Genomic DNA, 18,082 nt, shown 5'->3' with positions numbered 1-18,082 from the left:
AAGCAACTAAGGTTATTGACTGACCAGTGCAATTCCACTCATTATTAATTCCACATAGCTCGATGAGGCTTAGCATTGCAAGCAGCCTCCATAAAAGCAGGGGATTGGGCCTGTGCACATGAGAAGACAAAAGACACAAGTGGTAGGGAGGGAAAGGCAATCTAATGCATCCTGAGGAGAATGGTGCTGACACAGCAAATGAGAGTGGTAAAGTAAAATGGTAGCAAGAATGGATGGATGAGGGCATTCAAAGTTCTCCCCCATCCCACAAAAAACATTCAAATCCTTCCAGAACTCTAGAGTTCTATGCAAACCCATCTGAAAAACCCCAGTTTAGAAATTCTTAGGGTCACTGTGATTTTAACAGGCAAAATCAATCACTCCTATCTCACCTTGCATTCACTACACTTACACAATAGGCTCCATTTTTATCATCCATTTTTAAACTGATCTTTCAAAATGCTAAGTTTTCTGCATATGCGTCTTTTATATTTAGTGATCATCCAGATTTTTGCAGTCCTAATTTTCATCTTCATGCTGCAGGTGCCTGCATTTTCTGTATTACTTTTATAGCCATAGTAGCAGAGAGAGTAACTTACGATCGCCTATCATTCTTAGCCACTTCTTTTTGACTGAGACATGTCCCCACAGCATTAGTCACTTGGTCCAAAATTCCTGCCTATAATTCTACTTTCAATCTGCAGGCCTAAAAGCTTATCTAGCCAACATCTCCCCATAGCCAACATTTCTCATGAGATGTTGCATCTGTTCTCATGCAGATGTTCTCCGCATGAGAAATATCAGCAAATGTAGAAAAACACCAAAGGTTGCAGTTGTATAAACATCTATTTTAAAACAAATACCTAAGATTATCCATGTTCTCACCATGTCCTGTGGCTACAGAATAACAACTATTTATGCAGATTAACCCAAAACTAGATAAAAGAATGAAGTTCCTTGCATAAGGGCATGGCTCATGACTGGCAGTTTGAAGTATTGAACAGAAACTTTCTATGATGCAAGTCTTTATTGCAAGTATCATGTTTTTCATATTAAGACTGTTACATCAGTTGAGGAGTGTAAGCAAAAAAATCTGGCAAGCAAATGAACTGAGATTGATCTTTCCTTCTTATAACTTGAGATATAAAACAGCAACAACAGACAAAATGTCTTCAAGCAAAACAAAGAAAGTCCAATTGCCTTTTCAAAAAGCACCTCTGGGACAACCATGATCTGGATGACTGAGAATCTCCATAGACATCACTACTGATATTTCATTCTGAATCAGGCATGTTCGGGGGCAGGTCCCTTCCTACTATGGTACTGTCTCTAGAATTTTCTTCCCACCTCTGATCTCCTTTTGGCACAAACTAAATATGTTTTTGATTTTTCAAGACCTTTAATGACCTTGTGCCATAATATCCGCAAGCAACAACTAGGCTAGCGGGGGATTTTCCAGCAGTGTACCAGGTTCAGAAAGGTTAGAGCATTCTGCTCTGATTTGTTTGATTGGATTTTATTGTTTCATCTGACTGATACTCCAGAGAGCAAAAAAGCAAATTCAAGCAAAAAAGAGCAATTCAAGCAAAACCATGTCAATAGGAATCCTTTTATTTTAATATCCCACTTGCGTGTTCAGAACATTCAAGAGTTGTCATGAGTGCTGCAATGTGCAAGCTGGCAAATCTAAACTCTTTTTCTTCTTTGCTGTAGCTAACTGATGCCACCTACTGACAATTGGATTATGTCACACTAGAAAGCAGGTACAATTTGCCTAGGGAAAAAACACTTATGGAAGGTCAAGTGAGGTGAAGGGTGTAATTGGATCAAGAAATATTCCTAGGTTTTACTGAATTTTTATCCAGAAGAAAAATGCTAATCGCTACTGTAGCTTATCTTTTACTTTCTGTTGTTGCTGTTTTATATCTCAAGTAATAAGAAGGAAAGATCAATCACAGTTCATTTGCTTGCCAGATTTTTTTGCTTACATTCATTTATGGTGCAAACTCTTACCTAACATAAACATTCTTCAGGAGATAGCACCATCTAGCTAACCTAGGCCAACATGCTAAGCTGGGTCTGGTATAGTTACCATTTGAATAGGATGGAATACCTGTCCAGGATTGCAGGCTAGACTGGGAACTTGAAAAAAAAAGATAGTAGAAGTACTATTTTCTATTGTTACCATGAAAATCTCATGGACACTTTTGTGTGGTCACCAGAAATTGAGTTTGATAATCAGGAGGCTAAAAAAGGTTAAAATTCCTTGTACTGTATTCCAATTTATCTGATCTGGAAATTTCGGATTAAAATCTGATGAAATGTTCTTTCCTCTGAAGTGCGTGTTTGCTTTAAGCTGCAATTTTACACTACGGGATTGAAATTTTCCACAGAAAATATTTCACCGCAAGGAATTTCATGAATTAAAGACAAGACTCAAATAGATCCTCAACCTGTTACTCAAGCAATGTTAATTGTATAATATGAATAAAAGCTGCATCTCAGTTTAACTCAAATGAACGGTGAGCTGCATCAGATTAACACAATCTGATCAAACTGCATATCCCACAGTGTTCACTGTGGTGTTCTCAGGACCAATCCTTACCTCACAATAGTATTAAGTATTCAGTTTCTACCCTGCCTTCAAGCACTCATTCAACGCTCAAGAAGGACAGAATGGCACATTTGCCAACATTCCACACTGGCATCGTTTGAATTTCACATTGCCTAGTAACCAGCTACTCCTACCGTTAGATGGCATGAGACAGTTGTCTCAAGCAGCTGTGACTGGGATATAACTGGCAGAGAGCAGCTAATTCTCCTATGCAAATTTGCTATTCTCCAGTAGGGTAGAAAAACCTGTTTCATCCCCATACCATAATTCAGCTGTTAGTCTGATTTCAAAGTGTGCCAGATCTTCTTGGCACCCTTCCAGATGGGTAGGGAACACAGCTATCAGGGCTGTAAGCCAAAAGCTCCTTATGTTGGCTGAGAGTGTGGTCTCAGGACATCTAGAGGCTGTAGGAGAAGGTCATTTTAAGTAGATTCTACATAAAAGTTTGCACCAGTTAACATCAGGACCACCGTATTGTTTCAGAAAGCAAAGTATCTGAATCATCTTCTCTCCCTTTATCTCGCTATTTTTGGATGAAAGGTTCATATTTATTTTGATTGATGCATAATTCCACATACTGTATGACTGAAAATAAAGCAATTTGCTATGCAACAATTTACCAGTTGTTCATTAAAAAAAAGGCAGTGCGGAAGAGATGCAAGGGTAAACCGTATGACGGTCATATCTAGTTTGTTCTCTGAAATGAAATAAACCCAAGGGGCCCCATAAAAGTATTTTTCCCCCAAGGTAGCTATAATTTTATTTCTCTTGCAGCTTTTATAGCCTACCCAACTCAGAAGACTACAAGCCACAGTAAATTACATTTGGTTGCTGGGAGGGGCGGGGGGAGAGGAGGTACATTGAAGAAAGGGAAAAACTGTCCTTTAAAAAAAAGTATCTGTGTGGTTACTGTGTGAACTTTGCTGCTCTCAGTACCTTTTTTGTCTGTGCAACTTCTTGTTAGCTCAAGGAGATCTCTGCACAATTCCTAACACTCCTCACCTACATGGGTTCACCTACAGAGCCTAATCAGTCTGCCTTCAAAAGAATAGGTTTGCTATTTGGTGGTGCTTCAGGATTCCAAATTGGAGTTAACCCATTTAGTGCTACTATTTCTTTAAAATACACTAACCTGCTTTTCCATTGAAAAATAGTTCAGTAAATGATTGCAGATGGAGAATTCAGCATTTCAGATAGCAGGCTGGACAAACAGTTTTCTCCTTGCTATTTGCTATTTTCTGTGCACAGATTTTTTTAGGTGCAGAAACATTTAGTGATGTAAGTGTACATCGTTATGCTACAGTGCTGAAATGCCACTATGTATGCTGTGAAAGCTAGACATATAGTGAAAACATTCAAGAGAAATGCATATATTATTTACCTGAATATTCCAAAATGATTGGTTTACTTTTTTTTTAAAGGACAATTTTTCTCTTCCTTCAATGTACACTTCTTTTGCAAGATAATTAAATAATTTAATTTCTCTATTCTTGGAAGACTCATCCATTTCCCCCATTCAGACAAATTTCAGAGATGGAGGGGTTATTGATCTTATCACATCGCTTTCAAGTCCACTTGGCTAAAATGTGATGGCATTTTAAAAACAAATATGACATTCAGATTATCTAGAACCTTAACAGCATCCATGGGTTTGTATACTGTTGTTTATGCAACTGGGGCTGCTGAGTAGTGTAAGAAACTAGAGAAAAGCTAAAAAAAACCTATGTCTTCCTCCATAGAAAACCTGTCCAGCATTTCTTGCAGTTTTTATAATGTCACTAGGTGTTCCTCTCACACTTTCAAACTTTCCAACATAAGGACTAGATAATTACTTTCCATAAAAGAATATGAAAATAATTGTGATGAAGGAATGGGTTAGCTATTAAGGGTGGGAAAATGGCAGTTGAGACCTGGGGAAAAAAAGAAAGTGTAATAAAGAAATTCAAAATAACCCTGCCTTGATTCTATTTGGTATAAGATGGGACAGAAGAAATTCTGAATGACTTTCAAGATTAATATCAGCTCTTTAAGAGAGGCTAGGTCAGGAGATAGACACCATAAGAATTACAGGAAAGCTACCTTATGATTGCAGGGTATAACAACAGAACTTTGGATGACCCATCCATTCCTTTATCAAGGTAGTAATCCTCTAAATTTGAATTACAGGGGCTGAATTCAGAATTTACCATCATATACTTCATTAGTGTGCTTTCACAAAAACAAAGCATACATATAAAGATTTCCCTCGATATGAGCACAGACAGGAAGTATGGGAATATGGAAGTACTGGATCACTGGCACCAAGTCCATGTCTTAGTTGTTGTTCAGTGCCTAACCTGCTGATTTCAGCAAGTGCTTCGTAGTGACTGATGAGGTCTGATCAAACTCAGAATCAGAATAAAGCAGGAGGCAGACTGAATTGCCTCTCATTTGCCTAGAACTGCACTTTCCAGATATGCTAAGAGGACCTATTTCTGAGGGGGGGAAATGGCTATGTGGTAAACAATGTTTCCTGCATTTACACCAGGTTAGGTACAGTAAATATGGAAACCATTATTTCCTTCTTTATCTCCTTTCTAAATGAGTTCATTATTACCCCCATGAGGATGTACTCATTCAGGTACCTGAGGCACCTAGCAAACCCACTGGCAGAAGACTAGAGGTTCAGAGGCATTTATTTTTAGCCTGATTAGCCTGAGAGGATTTAAAATCCCACCTAACCGTCAAGTTGTAATGGGCCTGTCACCAAAAGCAGCAACTTTACATCAAGCAAGCTCCGTAAAAGGCCCTGTAGCTGCAAGCCTTTACTGTGTGACCAACTCCCTTCTGTTGTAGGCCTGTGAGACCATGACAGCAGCCATGGGACAGGAATTCTGGAGAAAGATCATTCCAGAGTAAGACGTTTGTCAGTTAAAACTGACAGCTCCAGTATTCAAGGTAATTTTTACAATGATGACACAACACTGGATCACTTTCTCCTAAATCTGCCCTAGGCCTCCTCATGTATAAAGTTTAGATGCCTCCTGAAGTCCTACATTAGTTCTGTGATTATAGAATTTATTTAGTCCAGATTATTATTTATTGCTTCAGTTTTAATCTGCTGCCATTTTACATGTTTGCTTAAAATTGTTTCTAGTGTTTCCTCTGAATTGTCTTTTTTTAAAAGGCTTACAGGTCTTTTATCAACAATATTCTCTTCTTCAACCTCCTGAGTCCAGTGGATACTGATTTAAGAGAGGTAACAGAGTGAACAGGAAACATTTGTTTTACAGTCACCTTCCTGATTTGTATTTTTTTTCAATATACACATAATTACCACAAATGCTGATTCATAGTTTTCAGATCTGAAAATAGTAATTTTATATCTTCCAGAACAGTATAGGAGGAATTTGTCATAATGAAATAGGGATGTCTGCAGGTGTAGCTAAAAAAATCAATTTGATGGCCATAACGGATGATGAAAACTCTACCAATATTTGTGTGCTACACATAAAAATGGTGGAGCTTTGATTGCACAATTACAATTGCCATCTTGACTATATTCTGTAGATACACCTGCATTAGATGGTGTGCAGATGCCCAGAATCGAGCTTGATGGTTGTGAATGAATAGTATTGATCACAATTAATATGCATTTCACTTCCTATTCTTAGGCTCAGCTGGTCTTATCTGTCCAATGCTAGACTTTTAAGTACAGTATTAATTGTGATGACATGGAAAGAAGCTATAGAGTGGGAATCCCATAGCATTATATTCACCAGAGATGTTTAACAAAGGCACATATACATGCTGAGATTGCCACTGAATTGTAATTTTTTAAGTGACAGAGGATAAATTTCTGAAATATGTGAAAGCAATTATCAATTTATTAATACTAATACCAGTAATATAATATGAATATTAATTAAGAAATAAATTATTTTTGTCCAGGTTTTGCCAACTTTTTGGAGAGTGGCTCTCAGCATGCGATTGAAATCAGACTGTGATCCTCATCTTGAAAACAATGATCTGAAGGGTTTCCACTTGGTTGTCTATCCAGGAATGGGTCAAACTATAGTTAAACAGCAATAATGATCTGTTACCAAAATAATAAAACAAACAAATCAATAATGACATTGTTCCATTTCTTTGCCTCTGCCATAATCAGCATTAGCTAAATGCTGCACTTTGAGATTTTGTGACACAAGAAGAGAAAGTTCATGAGAAAGACATTTCTAAACCCATATACTTCAAAGTCTGTGTCAAATAATGAAACAGTCTCCTTTCTCTTGGCATCTCTTCAAAACAAAATGAGAGAGAGAATGAATTATAAGAAGTGATTGAGAGCAATGCTTTTTTCATACAGCTTTCAAAGACTATTCCCAAAGGGTGGGGCATGTATTTACTTCCACAAATAAGCCGAACTTTAGTGCATTTTATCTGATAAGAAAATAAGCAATTTAATCTAAACCATCTGAGAATATGTTGAAGAAAAACACATGTATGTATATACACAAAACCTTCGCTGGATAACTTGGGTGAATCAAGCAGCTGCTATTTCAATAGGAAAAGGTTATAATTGCCATAATCTAGTCTCAACCACATTTGGATTTATTTCACAATGCCCATACTAGTCGATTATCAATGTTGAAGGAGACCGTGGGGCGGCCAAGTAGCTGCTGAGTACCAAAACTAAAAGACTTCAGTTCTACGTAAATTATCTACTTTGTAATGAATCTACTACTCAGTCAATTGCACTTTCTTGAGTCATAGAATAGATAACATGCAGACATCAGAGAGGAGAGCTTCCATCTAACTACAAACAGATACAATTTTAAAAAGGGCAAAGGATAGCTCTGTTCTAAATTAAAGACATGAGAATGTAATATTATCCGTTGACCAGTGTTATCCACTGGAATTAATCAGTATTGCTCCAGAGGACACAAACAGAATCAATGATTTTCTATCCAAGAAAGCTGCTTCAGCAAAATATCAGGTAGATATCATGATTGTACAAGCTGTCAGCTAGAGAAAACAGGCTGCACATTAAGAGGTGACCTCCTTTCACTGGAAATCTTCAGGGTTTATCACAGAGATGGCATAAATCTTTTCCTGAACAGAAGGAAGTTGGACTAGATCACTTCTATCCTCTCTTTCATCTTTGTGATTCTATGACAGGGTATAGTAGTCTATCTTCTAAGTATTATGTAAATTTATGTGCACTTACCTTACTTACTAGGAAAGTGTTGTCAATCTACAACTTGTTATTAAGCCACCAAATGTTTGCCAATTAATTGGTTCAGTGAAGAAATAATAATAATAATAATAATAATAATAATAATAATAATAATAATAATAATAATAATAACAACAACAACAATAACAACAACAACAACACCTGCTGCCGGCATCAAGCTCCCTTTGTCCTGTGCCCTCCCACAGGGAGGGCCTTCTCAGGGTGCCGCCGGTAAAAGAATGCCGGCGGATGACACCCAGGGGGAGGGCCTTCTCTGTGGGGGCGCCTGCCCTTTGGAACCAGCTGCGCGTGGAGGTTAGGACTGCGCCCGACCTTCGATCATTCCGCCGAGACCTGAAGATGTGGCTCATCGAGCTTTCCGGCCCAGGCTGAGTTTTAATTGGGGGTTTTAACTGGGGTTTTATATTTTTTCAGGGACTTAGTTTAATCTTTTTAAATTGCTCTTAATTTTGTATTGATGTTTTATATACCCTGTAAACCACCCTGAGTCCTTCAGGAAAGGGCGGTATATAAATTCAATAAAATAAAATAAAATAAAATAAAATAAAATAAAATAAAAAAATAAATAAAATAAAATAAATAAATAAAATAATAATAATAATAATAATAATAATAATAATAATAATAATAATAATAATAATAGACCTTGGAGGTATTCTAGTCCAACCCCCTGCTCAGGCAGGAAACCCTATACCATTTCAGACAAATGGTTGTTCAGCCTCTTTTTAAAAATTTCAAGTGTTGGAGCATTCATAACTTCTCTCTTTGATTAGTTTCCATCCGTTGCTTCTTATCCTGCTTTCAGGTGCTTTGGAGAATAGCTTGACTCCCTCTTCTTTGTAGCAGCCCCTGAGATATTGGAACACTGCTATCATGTCCCCTCTCGTCCTTCTCTTCATTAACTTCAGCAACCGTTCCTTATATGTTTTATCCTCCAGTCTCCTGATCATTTTGTTGCTCTTCTCTGTATTTTTTCTACAGTCGCAATATCTTTTTTACATCGTGGTGACCAAAGCTGGATGCAGTAATCCAAATGTGGCCTTACCAAGGAATTGTAAAGTGGCATTAACACTTCATGTGATGTTGATTCTATCCCTCTGTTAATGCAGCCTTGCACTGTGTTGGCTTTTTTGGCAGCTGCAGCACATTGCTGGCTCATATTTAAGTGATTGTCCACCAAGACTCCGAGATTCCTCTCACAGTTACCAGTATTGAGCAAGTTTTCCTAAAATGTGTTCTACAAATATGTTGGGATTTAAATTCCTAGGAATTCCTTTGATGATACTTGTCTGTGATCTAATTCCAATTAAGAAAGTTAAAGTCTGAATAGATCTGGAGGGGAGCACACGATGTTTGCGAAAGGTTGGTTAGAGAAACTGATTTTTATAAATAAAGAAAAAAATAAATATGTGCTGGAGAATAAGGAACTTGCTAAATTCCATTTTGCTGCAATTCCCCAAGTCTCTGAAACTGTCTCCTGAAGAACTGGAAGGAACCTGAGAAATTGAGAAGGAAATGGAACTGGAAGATTGAAAAGGAGAAGAGAATTGACTATATGTTGGTAGGGGTCAACACCAGATAGCACATAATCATTCAATTTTGAGGTAGCAGCAAATTAATAAAATAGGAATAGATAATAAAATAGTATTGATTATTTAAGAAGAAGGAGGGGGAAAGAAATTGAAAGAAAAAAAGCCTGGCAAAATAACAATAGCAATTAAAAATGTCCTAGGATGAGATCAGATGATCTTAAGAATTTCTGATCTGCTAAATATTACCTCCTTCCTGTAATGACACTGCCAAACAAACAGGCCAAGAATGTGTGTACTTCTAATGAATCTGGCTCCCACTCTTAAATTCTCACTCTCTTTCCAGCCTAATCTTGTTAGGAGGTTTTCTTCCAAATTCTTCTTTAATGGCTAGTAATAATGGGCAGCAGCTGTCTTCCTGAAGTTGTCATGAGAAATGGAAATACAGAATGAAGATGCTATCTGTATAAAAAACAGATCTGCTACAAATCAAGAATTATGTTAGTAAGCAATATTACAGTAAGTAATTTGGGAAATGATAAAGAGATTTTAGTGATATAAGGTCCCCTCCCCCCAGAAATAATGTGAAAACAGCTTTAGGGAAATAAAAGAGTTTTCCCAAGCTATTGCTCCCAGTCCCTGATCATCTTTAATGACCTTCTCTAAATATCTTCCAATTTCCTTGACTCTGTTTTAAGTGTAGGTGCCAAGAGCTAGACACAGTATTCTAGGTAAGATCTGACCAAAGCAGAATGGATTGGAACAATTACTTCTGATGATTTGGACGTATATTCCTGTTGGTGCCTTAAGTGGCATTGGCTTTTTTTGCAGCCGCATCATTGTGCTGGCTCATAGCCAGTTTGTAATTAAAACTGTTCCAAGATATATTTCTTTTTTCTCTTATAAGGAAAAGACCCACTTTTTAAAATTGTGCTTCTACATCTGATTTGTGTTGCCTTAGATCTTCATCTTTCTTAAATTTCTTTTGGTTGCTTCAAGGTCATTGTCTGGGACACTACACATCCTCTTCATGACCTGTTTTCTTTGTAACCTTCTGGGAGAACGCTTCGTGGTATCTGAAGCAGAACATCAACATTCAGTCATAATTTTGTTCCATACAATTTCAACCTTGTGAACTCTAAAGCTTCCTCCTTCTATTATGTATTCAAGATGGACAGTGATTTATATTTATATGTTACTTATATGTAAGGGTGTAGGTCCATACATATGTTGTATATAGTATGTTTAAATGTGTATTATGTATGTGTACACTTTGAAAGCAAGCAACTAAATTTCATTTTTAATGTGTGGCATTGTGCCCACAGTAAAAAATGACAGTAAAGATTATCTGTTTGTTTATCTATCTATCTATCTATCTATCTATCTATCTATCTATCTATCTATCTATCTATCATTTTCCAACTTATCAAGATAATTTTGTCTTCTAAGACATTAACTATTGCACAATTTTATATCATCTGCAAATCTGAAAAGCATTACCTCCACCTCCCGGGGAACAGACTCAGATTGTTGGATTTTCTTTTTCCCCTATTTTTGAATATACATAATTTGTCCTCTTCTATCCATCTGGCATTTCACCAATTCTGCAGGATTTTTAAAAGATATTATGTAATAGTTCAGCTAGACCATCATCTAGTTCCATTGGAACCCTAAATAATCTGACCCTGGAAATTTAATCTTATTCAAACTAAAAAGACAACAATCAACTCCTTCATTCTGCCCTTCACAATTTTCTGCTATGTGCAGGAAATATATAGTAGGAAACACCATGCATATATGGTATTTATATGTATTTATATTTATATGTATATATGCTAGGAAGGATGTTGCTGTATGTAGAAACTGATGAGTAAAAATAGTTCTTGAAAGAATAGGCAATAATGGAATTTAATGGCTTCCTTTGCTTATCCTGTAGTTCTAAGTGCCCAGCAACACTCTCCTCTCCCTACCCCCACCTGCATGCCTCCCATTTCTTTCCAGCCAGCTCCCATCGAAATTATTAACAACCTCTCTTCACCTTCCACTTTCCCTTGGAGGCAAAGATAATGCAGGTTATACTGGTTAAAGAAATATCATTCACAAAATACACACTCTATAATGCCACCAATTTTGTTACTCACTATAATGGCTCAGGGCCTAGTTATTTGCAGGACTGCCTGTATCCTATAACATCTGCTTGGCCAATTCAATCCTGCAGAGTTGGCAGGCTCTGTGTTGATTCAATTAAACAATGTCATCTATTGGGACATGGAAGTGCACTTTTCAGCCTGCCTTCTGCAACAAGCCCCACCTCCTCAGATCCAGTTGATCCTCCCTCTTCTGTGAAGACCTGGCTCTTCACCCAGACTTTTAGCAAGGGAATGTGAAACCCTTCCCTTCACTGTACATGCTGTCTTATCTTTTATTTATTTCAATAAATAAATAAATAAACCTTTATTGTCAAAGTACAACATGTGTACATTGAGATTAGCTGAGCCTCCCCCCCTGCTCTCTCCCCACAACACACAGTGACAACAAACCCTCCATCCTACCACACCATGTGAACCAACTACCCCACACACCGGCCTCCCAAGTCAATTCTGCACAGGTTCACAGAGATTATGTCCCATTTAAAAGCCTAACAGCCCATGGATTAAAGCTATTTTTCAGCCTGTTGCTACGGCTGGCTATATTCCTATATCTCCGACCGGTTGGTAGGAGAGTAAAGAGATACCGTCCAGGGTGTGAGTCATCCCTGAGAATCTTCCTCACTCTTCCAAGGCAACGAGCCCTGGCGATGTCATCCAGTGGTGTCAGGGGACAGCCCACAATGTCTTGTGCTGTGCTCACTACCCTCTGTAATACTTTCCTGTCCGCGGCTGTCAAAGTGATTTCTTTGATTGTCATGAGCCACCGGAATGGTTGAAGATGGGGAAGCATAAAAGCCTAAAGTATAATATGCCTGAAGCAAGTAAACATGTAGTAATTCTGTACCTAATCTGACAAAAACTCAAAGGGACCTGACTTCTAATCTTTTAAAAACTACAGGTAAAATTCCAAAGGGCTGCAATGAACTAAAGAACAATCCTGTTGGATCAGGGCAAGATCCATCGCAGCCTAGCATTTTGTTTCTCATAGTGGCCACCCAGGTGCTCTGGGCTGGTTTACAAGCAGGAGATGGAGACAGGCCATTCTTCTATCATTGTTCACTGCAACTGATATTTGGAGATTTGCTGGCCTTAATCAAGAGATTCAACATTAATAACCCTTGGTAGATCTGTCCTCCATGAACACACCTTTTTCCCATATAAAATCAGCCATCACCATGTAATGAATACCACAGTTTAACGGCACACGGTCTTAAATACACGTCTATATAGAATTCTCATTCATCTAGGTCATGGTTGTCCCAAGGGTGCTTTTTCCAAAAGGCAACTGGGCTTCCTTGGTGTTTTCTTTGAAAACGTTTCACTTCTCATCCAAAAAGCTTCTTCAGATCTTCAAATGTTTTCAAAGAAAACACCAAGGAAGTCCAGTTGCCTTTTGGAAACAGCAACTTTGGGATATCTTAAATACAGTACTTGCTTTTGCTTGTTCTAAATCTTCCAAACAGCTTCGCTGGATGGCAAAGCCCTACTTTTTTTTTTTGAGAAATGGTAGAAAACGATTTCCTGTACACTTTTTCCTCTTCATGCAGAATTTTATGTCCCTTGATCTTACCCTTCTTCAGTGGCCTTTTTTCCCCAAGACCTCAACATCCTAAACTTTTGTTGTAACAAAAAGCATTAATTTCTCCCTGACAGTTTTGGCTTTACCACCCTCCCACAAACACACAGATGGTTGATCTTATACTAGTTACTCTTCTGCCAGTGATGTTAAATATGAACCTATACTTCTGATAGTGGTGATTTATTGTTACCATAATGACTGGAAGTTTTAATGAAAGTGAACTTGCTGAGATACTGGTGAACTTCATCTGGATCACACTTTACTAGAGTTGGAAGTTCTCAGCAGGTTGCAGCGCCTGATCTCTCTTGTTGATGCCTAAAAGGCAAATAAAGTTAGTCCTGCTGAATGCCTGGATGAAAGATTAGCAGGGTGTATTAGGGCCACAGCTAGACTGAGAAGTCAACAAAGATCCTGGAAGAGAACAAGGGTAAACCACTTCCATATTGTTGGAAGTGCAGTCATCTGAAATTAATTAAAATTTGAAGCAGACATTTACTTTAGAAATGGAAGAAAAAATTAACCAATCCAAGTTTTTATTCCAATTTACTCAATGTTCAACTTCTACACATATTTAGGAACTAGAATGAATTTTTATGAAAATTTCTGCACTTTGCAGAATGTTGTGGTACAATTTGCAAATTAATGGGCACAAAAATGTATTGTTTATGTCTCAAGGCACAAACAATACACTTAGTGTGAACTGAAATGAACAGATGCATTTCTGAGATGCAAAATATCTGCTTATTATTTCTGATTTAAAGAAAGGATATTTGGGGGGTGAGCAATGATATCCTTTATTGGAAGGCATCCAATTCAACAGCTGCATTACTTTGTATCTTCTACAAACATGCTTGGAGTTAGCCAAAATGTCTATTTATGCTGGCTGACATCCAAGGTTTTATTATTATGTACTCTTAGTTCATAGTGAGAAATGTGAGCCAAGAAGAAAAATACACCCACTGAAGTTTCATAATTGGGGACATATGTTGTGGTTTCTGTAGCTTTATCCACCAGCCAGGTTATCACATATCACTTCAATCACCTGTTTGCATTTCAAGGGCTTTTTTTTTTCTTTAATAACTGAGCTATGTCAGCTATGCTCAGCAAACATTCTAGATCACTAGAATGCCTCATTCAATAGATAAAGCAACAACTTATTTTCCTCCCACAGGCCTGATCCCCTATTAGATTCAGGCTGAACTCTAATAAAAGCCCCCTTTCCCAGCTAAGTGATCGTCTAAAACAGTGAAGCAATGTTCATCAGAAAATAGTTTAGGTCAGAACTATTTAGAAAATGTTATCCTCTCTCTATTGCAAAGTGGAGAGGGAGGAAGGGGTGGGGGAGAGAAGAGGTTAACTCTTGAAATAATATCTGATAAATATATTTTCATGCTGTCTCTTTTTAACAACAATCTGGATAGAGCCAGAAGCAATTTCAATATTTTAGATCGAGGTTAATCACTTGATTTTTTTTATTGTAAACAATTGTTCCTATATTGGGGGAGGATTTAAAAGGCTTGGGTGCTAATTCCAAGCACTACTTCAAAAAGCTGGAAACATCTCTTTTCATAAAACAGCTACAAAAAGGCACTGTAGGATGACAATGTATTATTTACAGAATCTAAAACAAAAGGGCTCTCAATATTGATTGCTGAAAGAATAAAAATAGGAGGTAGAAATTATGCTCATTTATTGCTTACAGACTTCCCATGGACATATGTAACAATAAAGTGCTGCAGGAAATATAAGTTTGATATCGTACAGTCTGGCTCTTATGTCTTCTTAACAGCACTATCACTAAATGAACAACAAGCACATACTTGTACAGTAAAACAATGCAATATCCTTTAGTTTTCATTAACATTAATGTAAACAATGACACAATACATAATATAAAAGATCCCCAAACCTAATCACTGCAGCTCCAAAATCTCTAATTCCCAAGAGTCCAGTGGGACAAGACCATTTTATCACCTTCCTAACTCAGTAGGATAAAATGTCTTGCTTTCTACTTACAGTAATTTTCTTGAAATTACAATTAGTAAAAACTGTAGTTCAACTTTTTCTTTCTCCTCTGATCAATTTGACTAGAAATATAACTGATGGGAGAAGAGATCAGAAAAGCTTTAACATCTTTTCCCTGTGTCAAAGTCCTCATGCATATTCTTTAATTTTTAAATGTGTTTTGTGCAATGGCAATTGCAACTCATCTGATATGGTTAGTCTCTTAGTGTTCCATGTTGTGTTACTAGACTCAACGACATCCTGAAAGCCTCCTTTCCTCAAAACAAAGTTACGGTACTTAAGAATAGAGACTCAAACATATGCAACAGTACCTATAGTAAACCCTTCTATTTATGTGATACTCAGTTTCTTCTGCATTTGTTCAATTACAATTAGGAATTTGATTAATAGAAAGGTCATTGCAAACCACACATCCAGGAAAATCAGGAAGATGCAGTTTACTCTGCTTGAGTAAAAAAAATAAAATCAATTTCCGGATATTTCAGCACAGTTTGGAAGATGGAATTCTGAACTATTTTCCAGCAGATTCTAATGCACTTTCACATTTCTGGCAGGGGCTCCTCCCTTCCTCCTACACACACCACTCCCAGAAAGTTTTCTGGATGAAAATAAACTCAGGGGAATGGATGTTCTATTGGCTGCCTTTTTCGGATTTGAGTTTTATATTGATTTCCTGGATTAAGCCCCCCCCCAAACTCCCCAAAAGAGTAATGGAAATATCAAATAAGCCAGAGCTGTCCAAGCCCTACACCTCTCTGACCCCAAGATCAACTTCCTTCCTCTGCTCACACTCAAATGCACAGTCAGAAAGAGATTTAGAGTTATAAGCCAATCTCATAAAGTCAGACCTTCATCTGTGACCTCCAGATCAACAGACCTCCGGTGTCAGGATTTATCTTAAAAAAATAATATATATTATTTGCTTTATCTACCTGCAAATCATACTGTACACCTGAACATGTATACCTACCCATCATGATATGCTCATTTGTTATGCAAGACACCAAAAAGCAGTATGAAATTGTAAGAAATTAAATATTAAATATTAAGAGATAAGAAAATGAGAAGCAATTCATATATTTCTCCATACCTTTCTATTATGCAAACTATCCTTACCTCCATCACATCCAACTGACATTTCATAATTTTCCTTTTGTTCTTTAAATAACAGAACAAAATAACAGAATAACAAAGTTGGAAGAGACCTTGGAGGTCATCTAGTCCAGCCCCCTGCTCAGGCAAGAAACCCTATACCATTTCAGACAAACTGTTGTCCAATCTCTTCTTAAAAACTTTAAAATTCTTAAAAATTTCTCAGTCCTCTCTTTTTTCAGGATCTCATCAAAGCTACCCTACCCAAACTTTCTCAGTCTTCTTCTTAACAATGCCATAGTGTTAAATGATACTTCTGTAATGAAAACACCTACTGTATACAATACAAAATCAAAATAACCTTTCTTTTGTATGTTTTGCAATTCAATCATCATTCATTCTCATCATATGACCAAATCATCACATACTGATTTCATACTGCAGACTCACTTTTATATTCAATCCCCATTCATTTAGTATCTAGGCATTCTTAACTCCTTTTTTATTGCACATACTTCTTAAGTAACCATTCCTGATGCAATTGATTGACTTTGAGTTTTCCTAACATATCCCATTCTCACTTCTATTTAACAAAATAGCCAGAACTATATTCTTATGCAGTGATCTTCATTTTTTTCCAAAATTCATTTAAACCTTAGAATAGGGTAATAAAATATATCTTTACTATACAACTGACTTTTTCATTTTCTTGGTTTGATGTGTGTTCTTCTGTTATCTTCAGTTTTAGGTACAATACAAAAAGTTTCCCCTCCTATGGAAATACTGACCTATGAGCATCAACAAGAACAAAAAAAATGTTAAATTAAGGTCAAAGTCATATTAAATTCCAAATCAAATCAAACCAAAGGTACAAGTACAGATTGGGCAAGACCTGGCTCAAAAACAGCAACTGTGAGAGGGACCTTGGAGTCCTAGTGGACAATCACTTGACTATGAGCCAGCAGTGTGCAGCAGCAATCAAAAAAGCTAATACAATCCTGGGTTGTATAAACAGAGGCATAGAATCAAGAATCAAGGTTATCACCTATAAAGCCCTACATGGCCTGGGTCCGGGATATTTGAGGGAACACCTGCTGCCGGCATCAAACGCCCTTCGCCCAGTGCGCTCCCACAGGGAGGGTCTGCTCAGGGTGCCGCCGGTGAGAGATTGCCGGCGGGTGACACCCAGGGATAGGGCCTTCTCAGTGGGAGCGCCTGCCCTCTGGAACCAGCTGCCGGTGGAGCTGAGGACTGCCCCCGACCTCCGATCATTCCGCCGGGGCCTGAAGACCTGGCTCTTCGAGCTCTCGGGCCCAGGCTGAGGAGAAAATTTTAACTGGGGTTTTTAAGTGTACAGGGTGAATTTAATTTTTTTTAACTGGTTTTTAACTTTTGTATGTTTTGATTTTTAACTCCCTGTAAACCGCCCTGAGTCCTCAGGGAAAGGGCGGTATACAAATGTAATAAAATAAATAAATAAATAAATAAGATCACACGAAGTATTAGTACCGCTTTATAAAACCCTAGTAAGACCACACCTAGAATACTGCAGCCAATTTTGGTCACCATATCACAAAAAAAGATGTTGAAAGTTTGGAAAAAATTCAAAGAAGAGCAACCAAAATGATCAAAGGCCTGGAGACTAAAACATACGAAGAACAGCTGCGGGACTTGGGTTTGGCCAGTCTAAAGAAAAGAAGAAATAGGGGAGATATGATAGCAGTATTCCAGTATTTGAGGGGTTGCCCCAAAGAAGAGGGGGTCATGTTATTCACCAAAGCACCAGGGGGAAGGACAAGAAACAATGGTTGGAAAGTGATCAAAGATAGAAGTAACCTGGAATTAAGGAGCAACTTC

The 18,082-nt window shown here is 37.6% G+C and overlaps 1 protein-coding gene across 2 annotated transcripts in view; it reads right to left on the bottom strand.

The window, feature by feature from the left end:
- Positions 1-18,082, bottom strand: part of SPTBN1 (spectrin beta, non-erythrocytic 1) — a 209,357-nt gene that overhangs the window by 154,540 nt on the left and 36,735 nt on the right. The window lies entirely within an intron of this gene.

The sequence above is a fragment of the Vipera ursinii genome, assembly GCF_947247035.1.
Source record: "Vipera ursinii genome assembly, chromosome: 1".
Classification (NCBI taxonomy): domain Eukaryota; kingdom Metazoa; phylum Chordata; class Lepidosauria; order Squamata; family Viperidae; genus Vipera; species Vipera ursinii.
The sequence above is the reverse complement of the archived record's forward strand: the minus strand, read 5'-3'. Positions and strand labels throughout refer to the sequence as shown.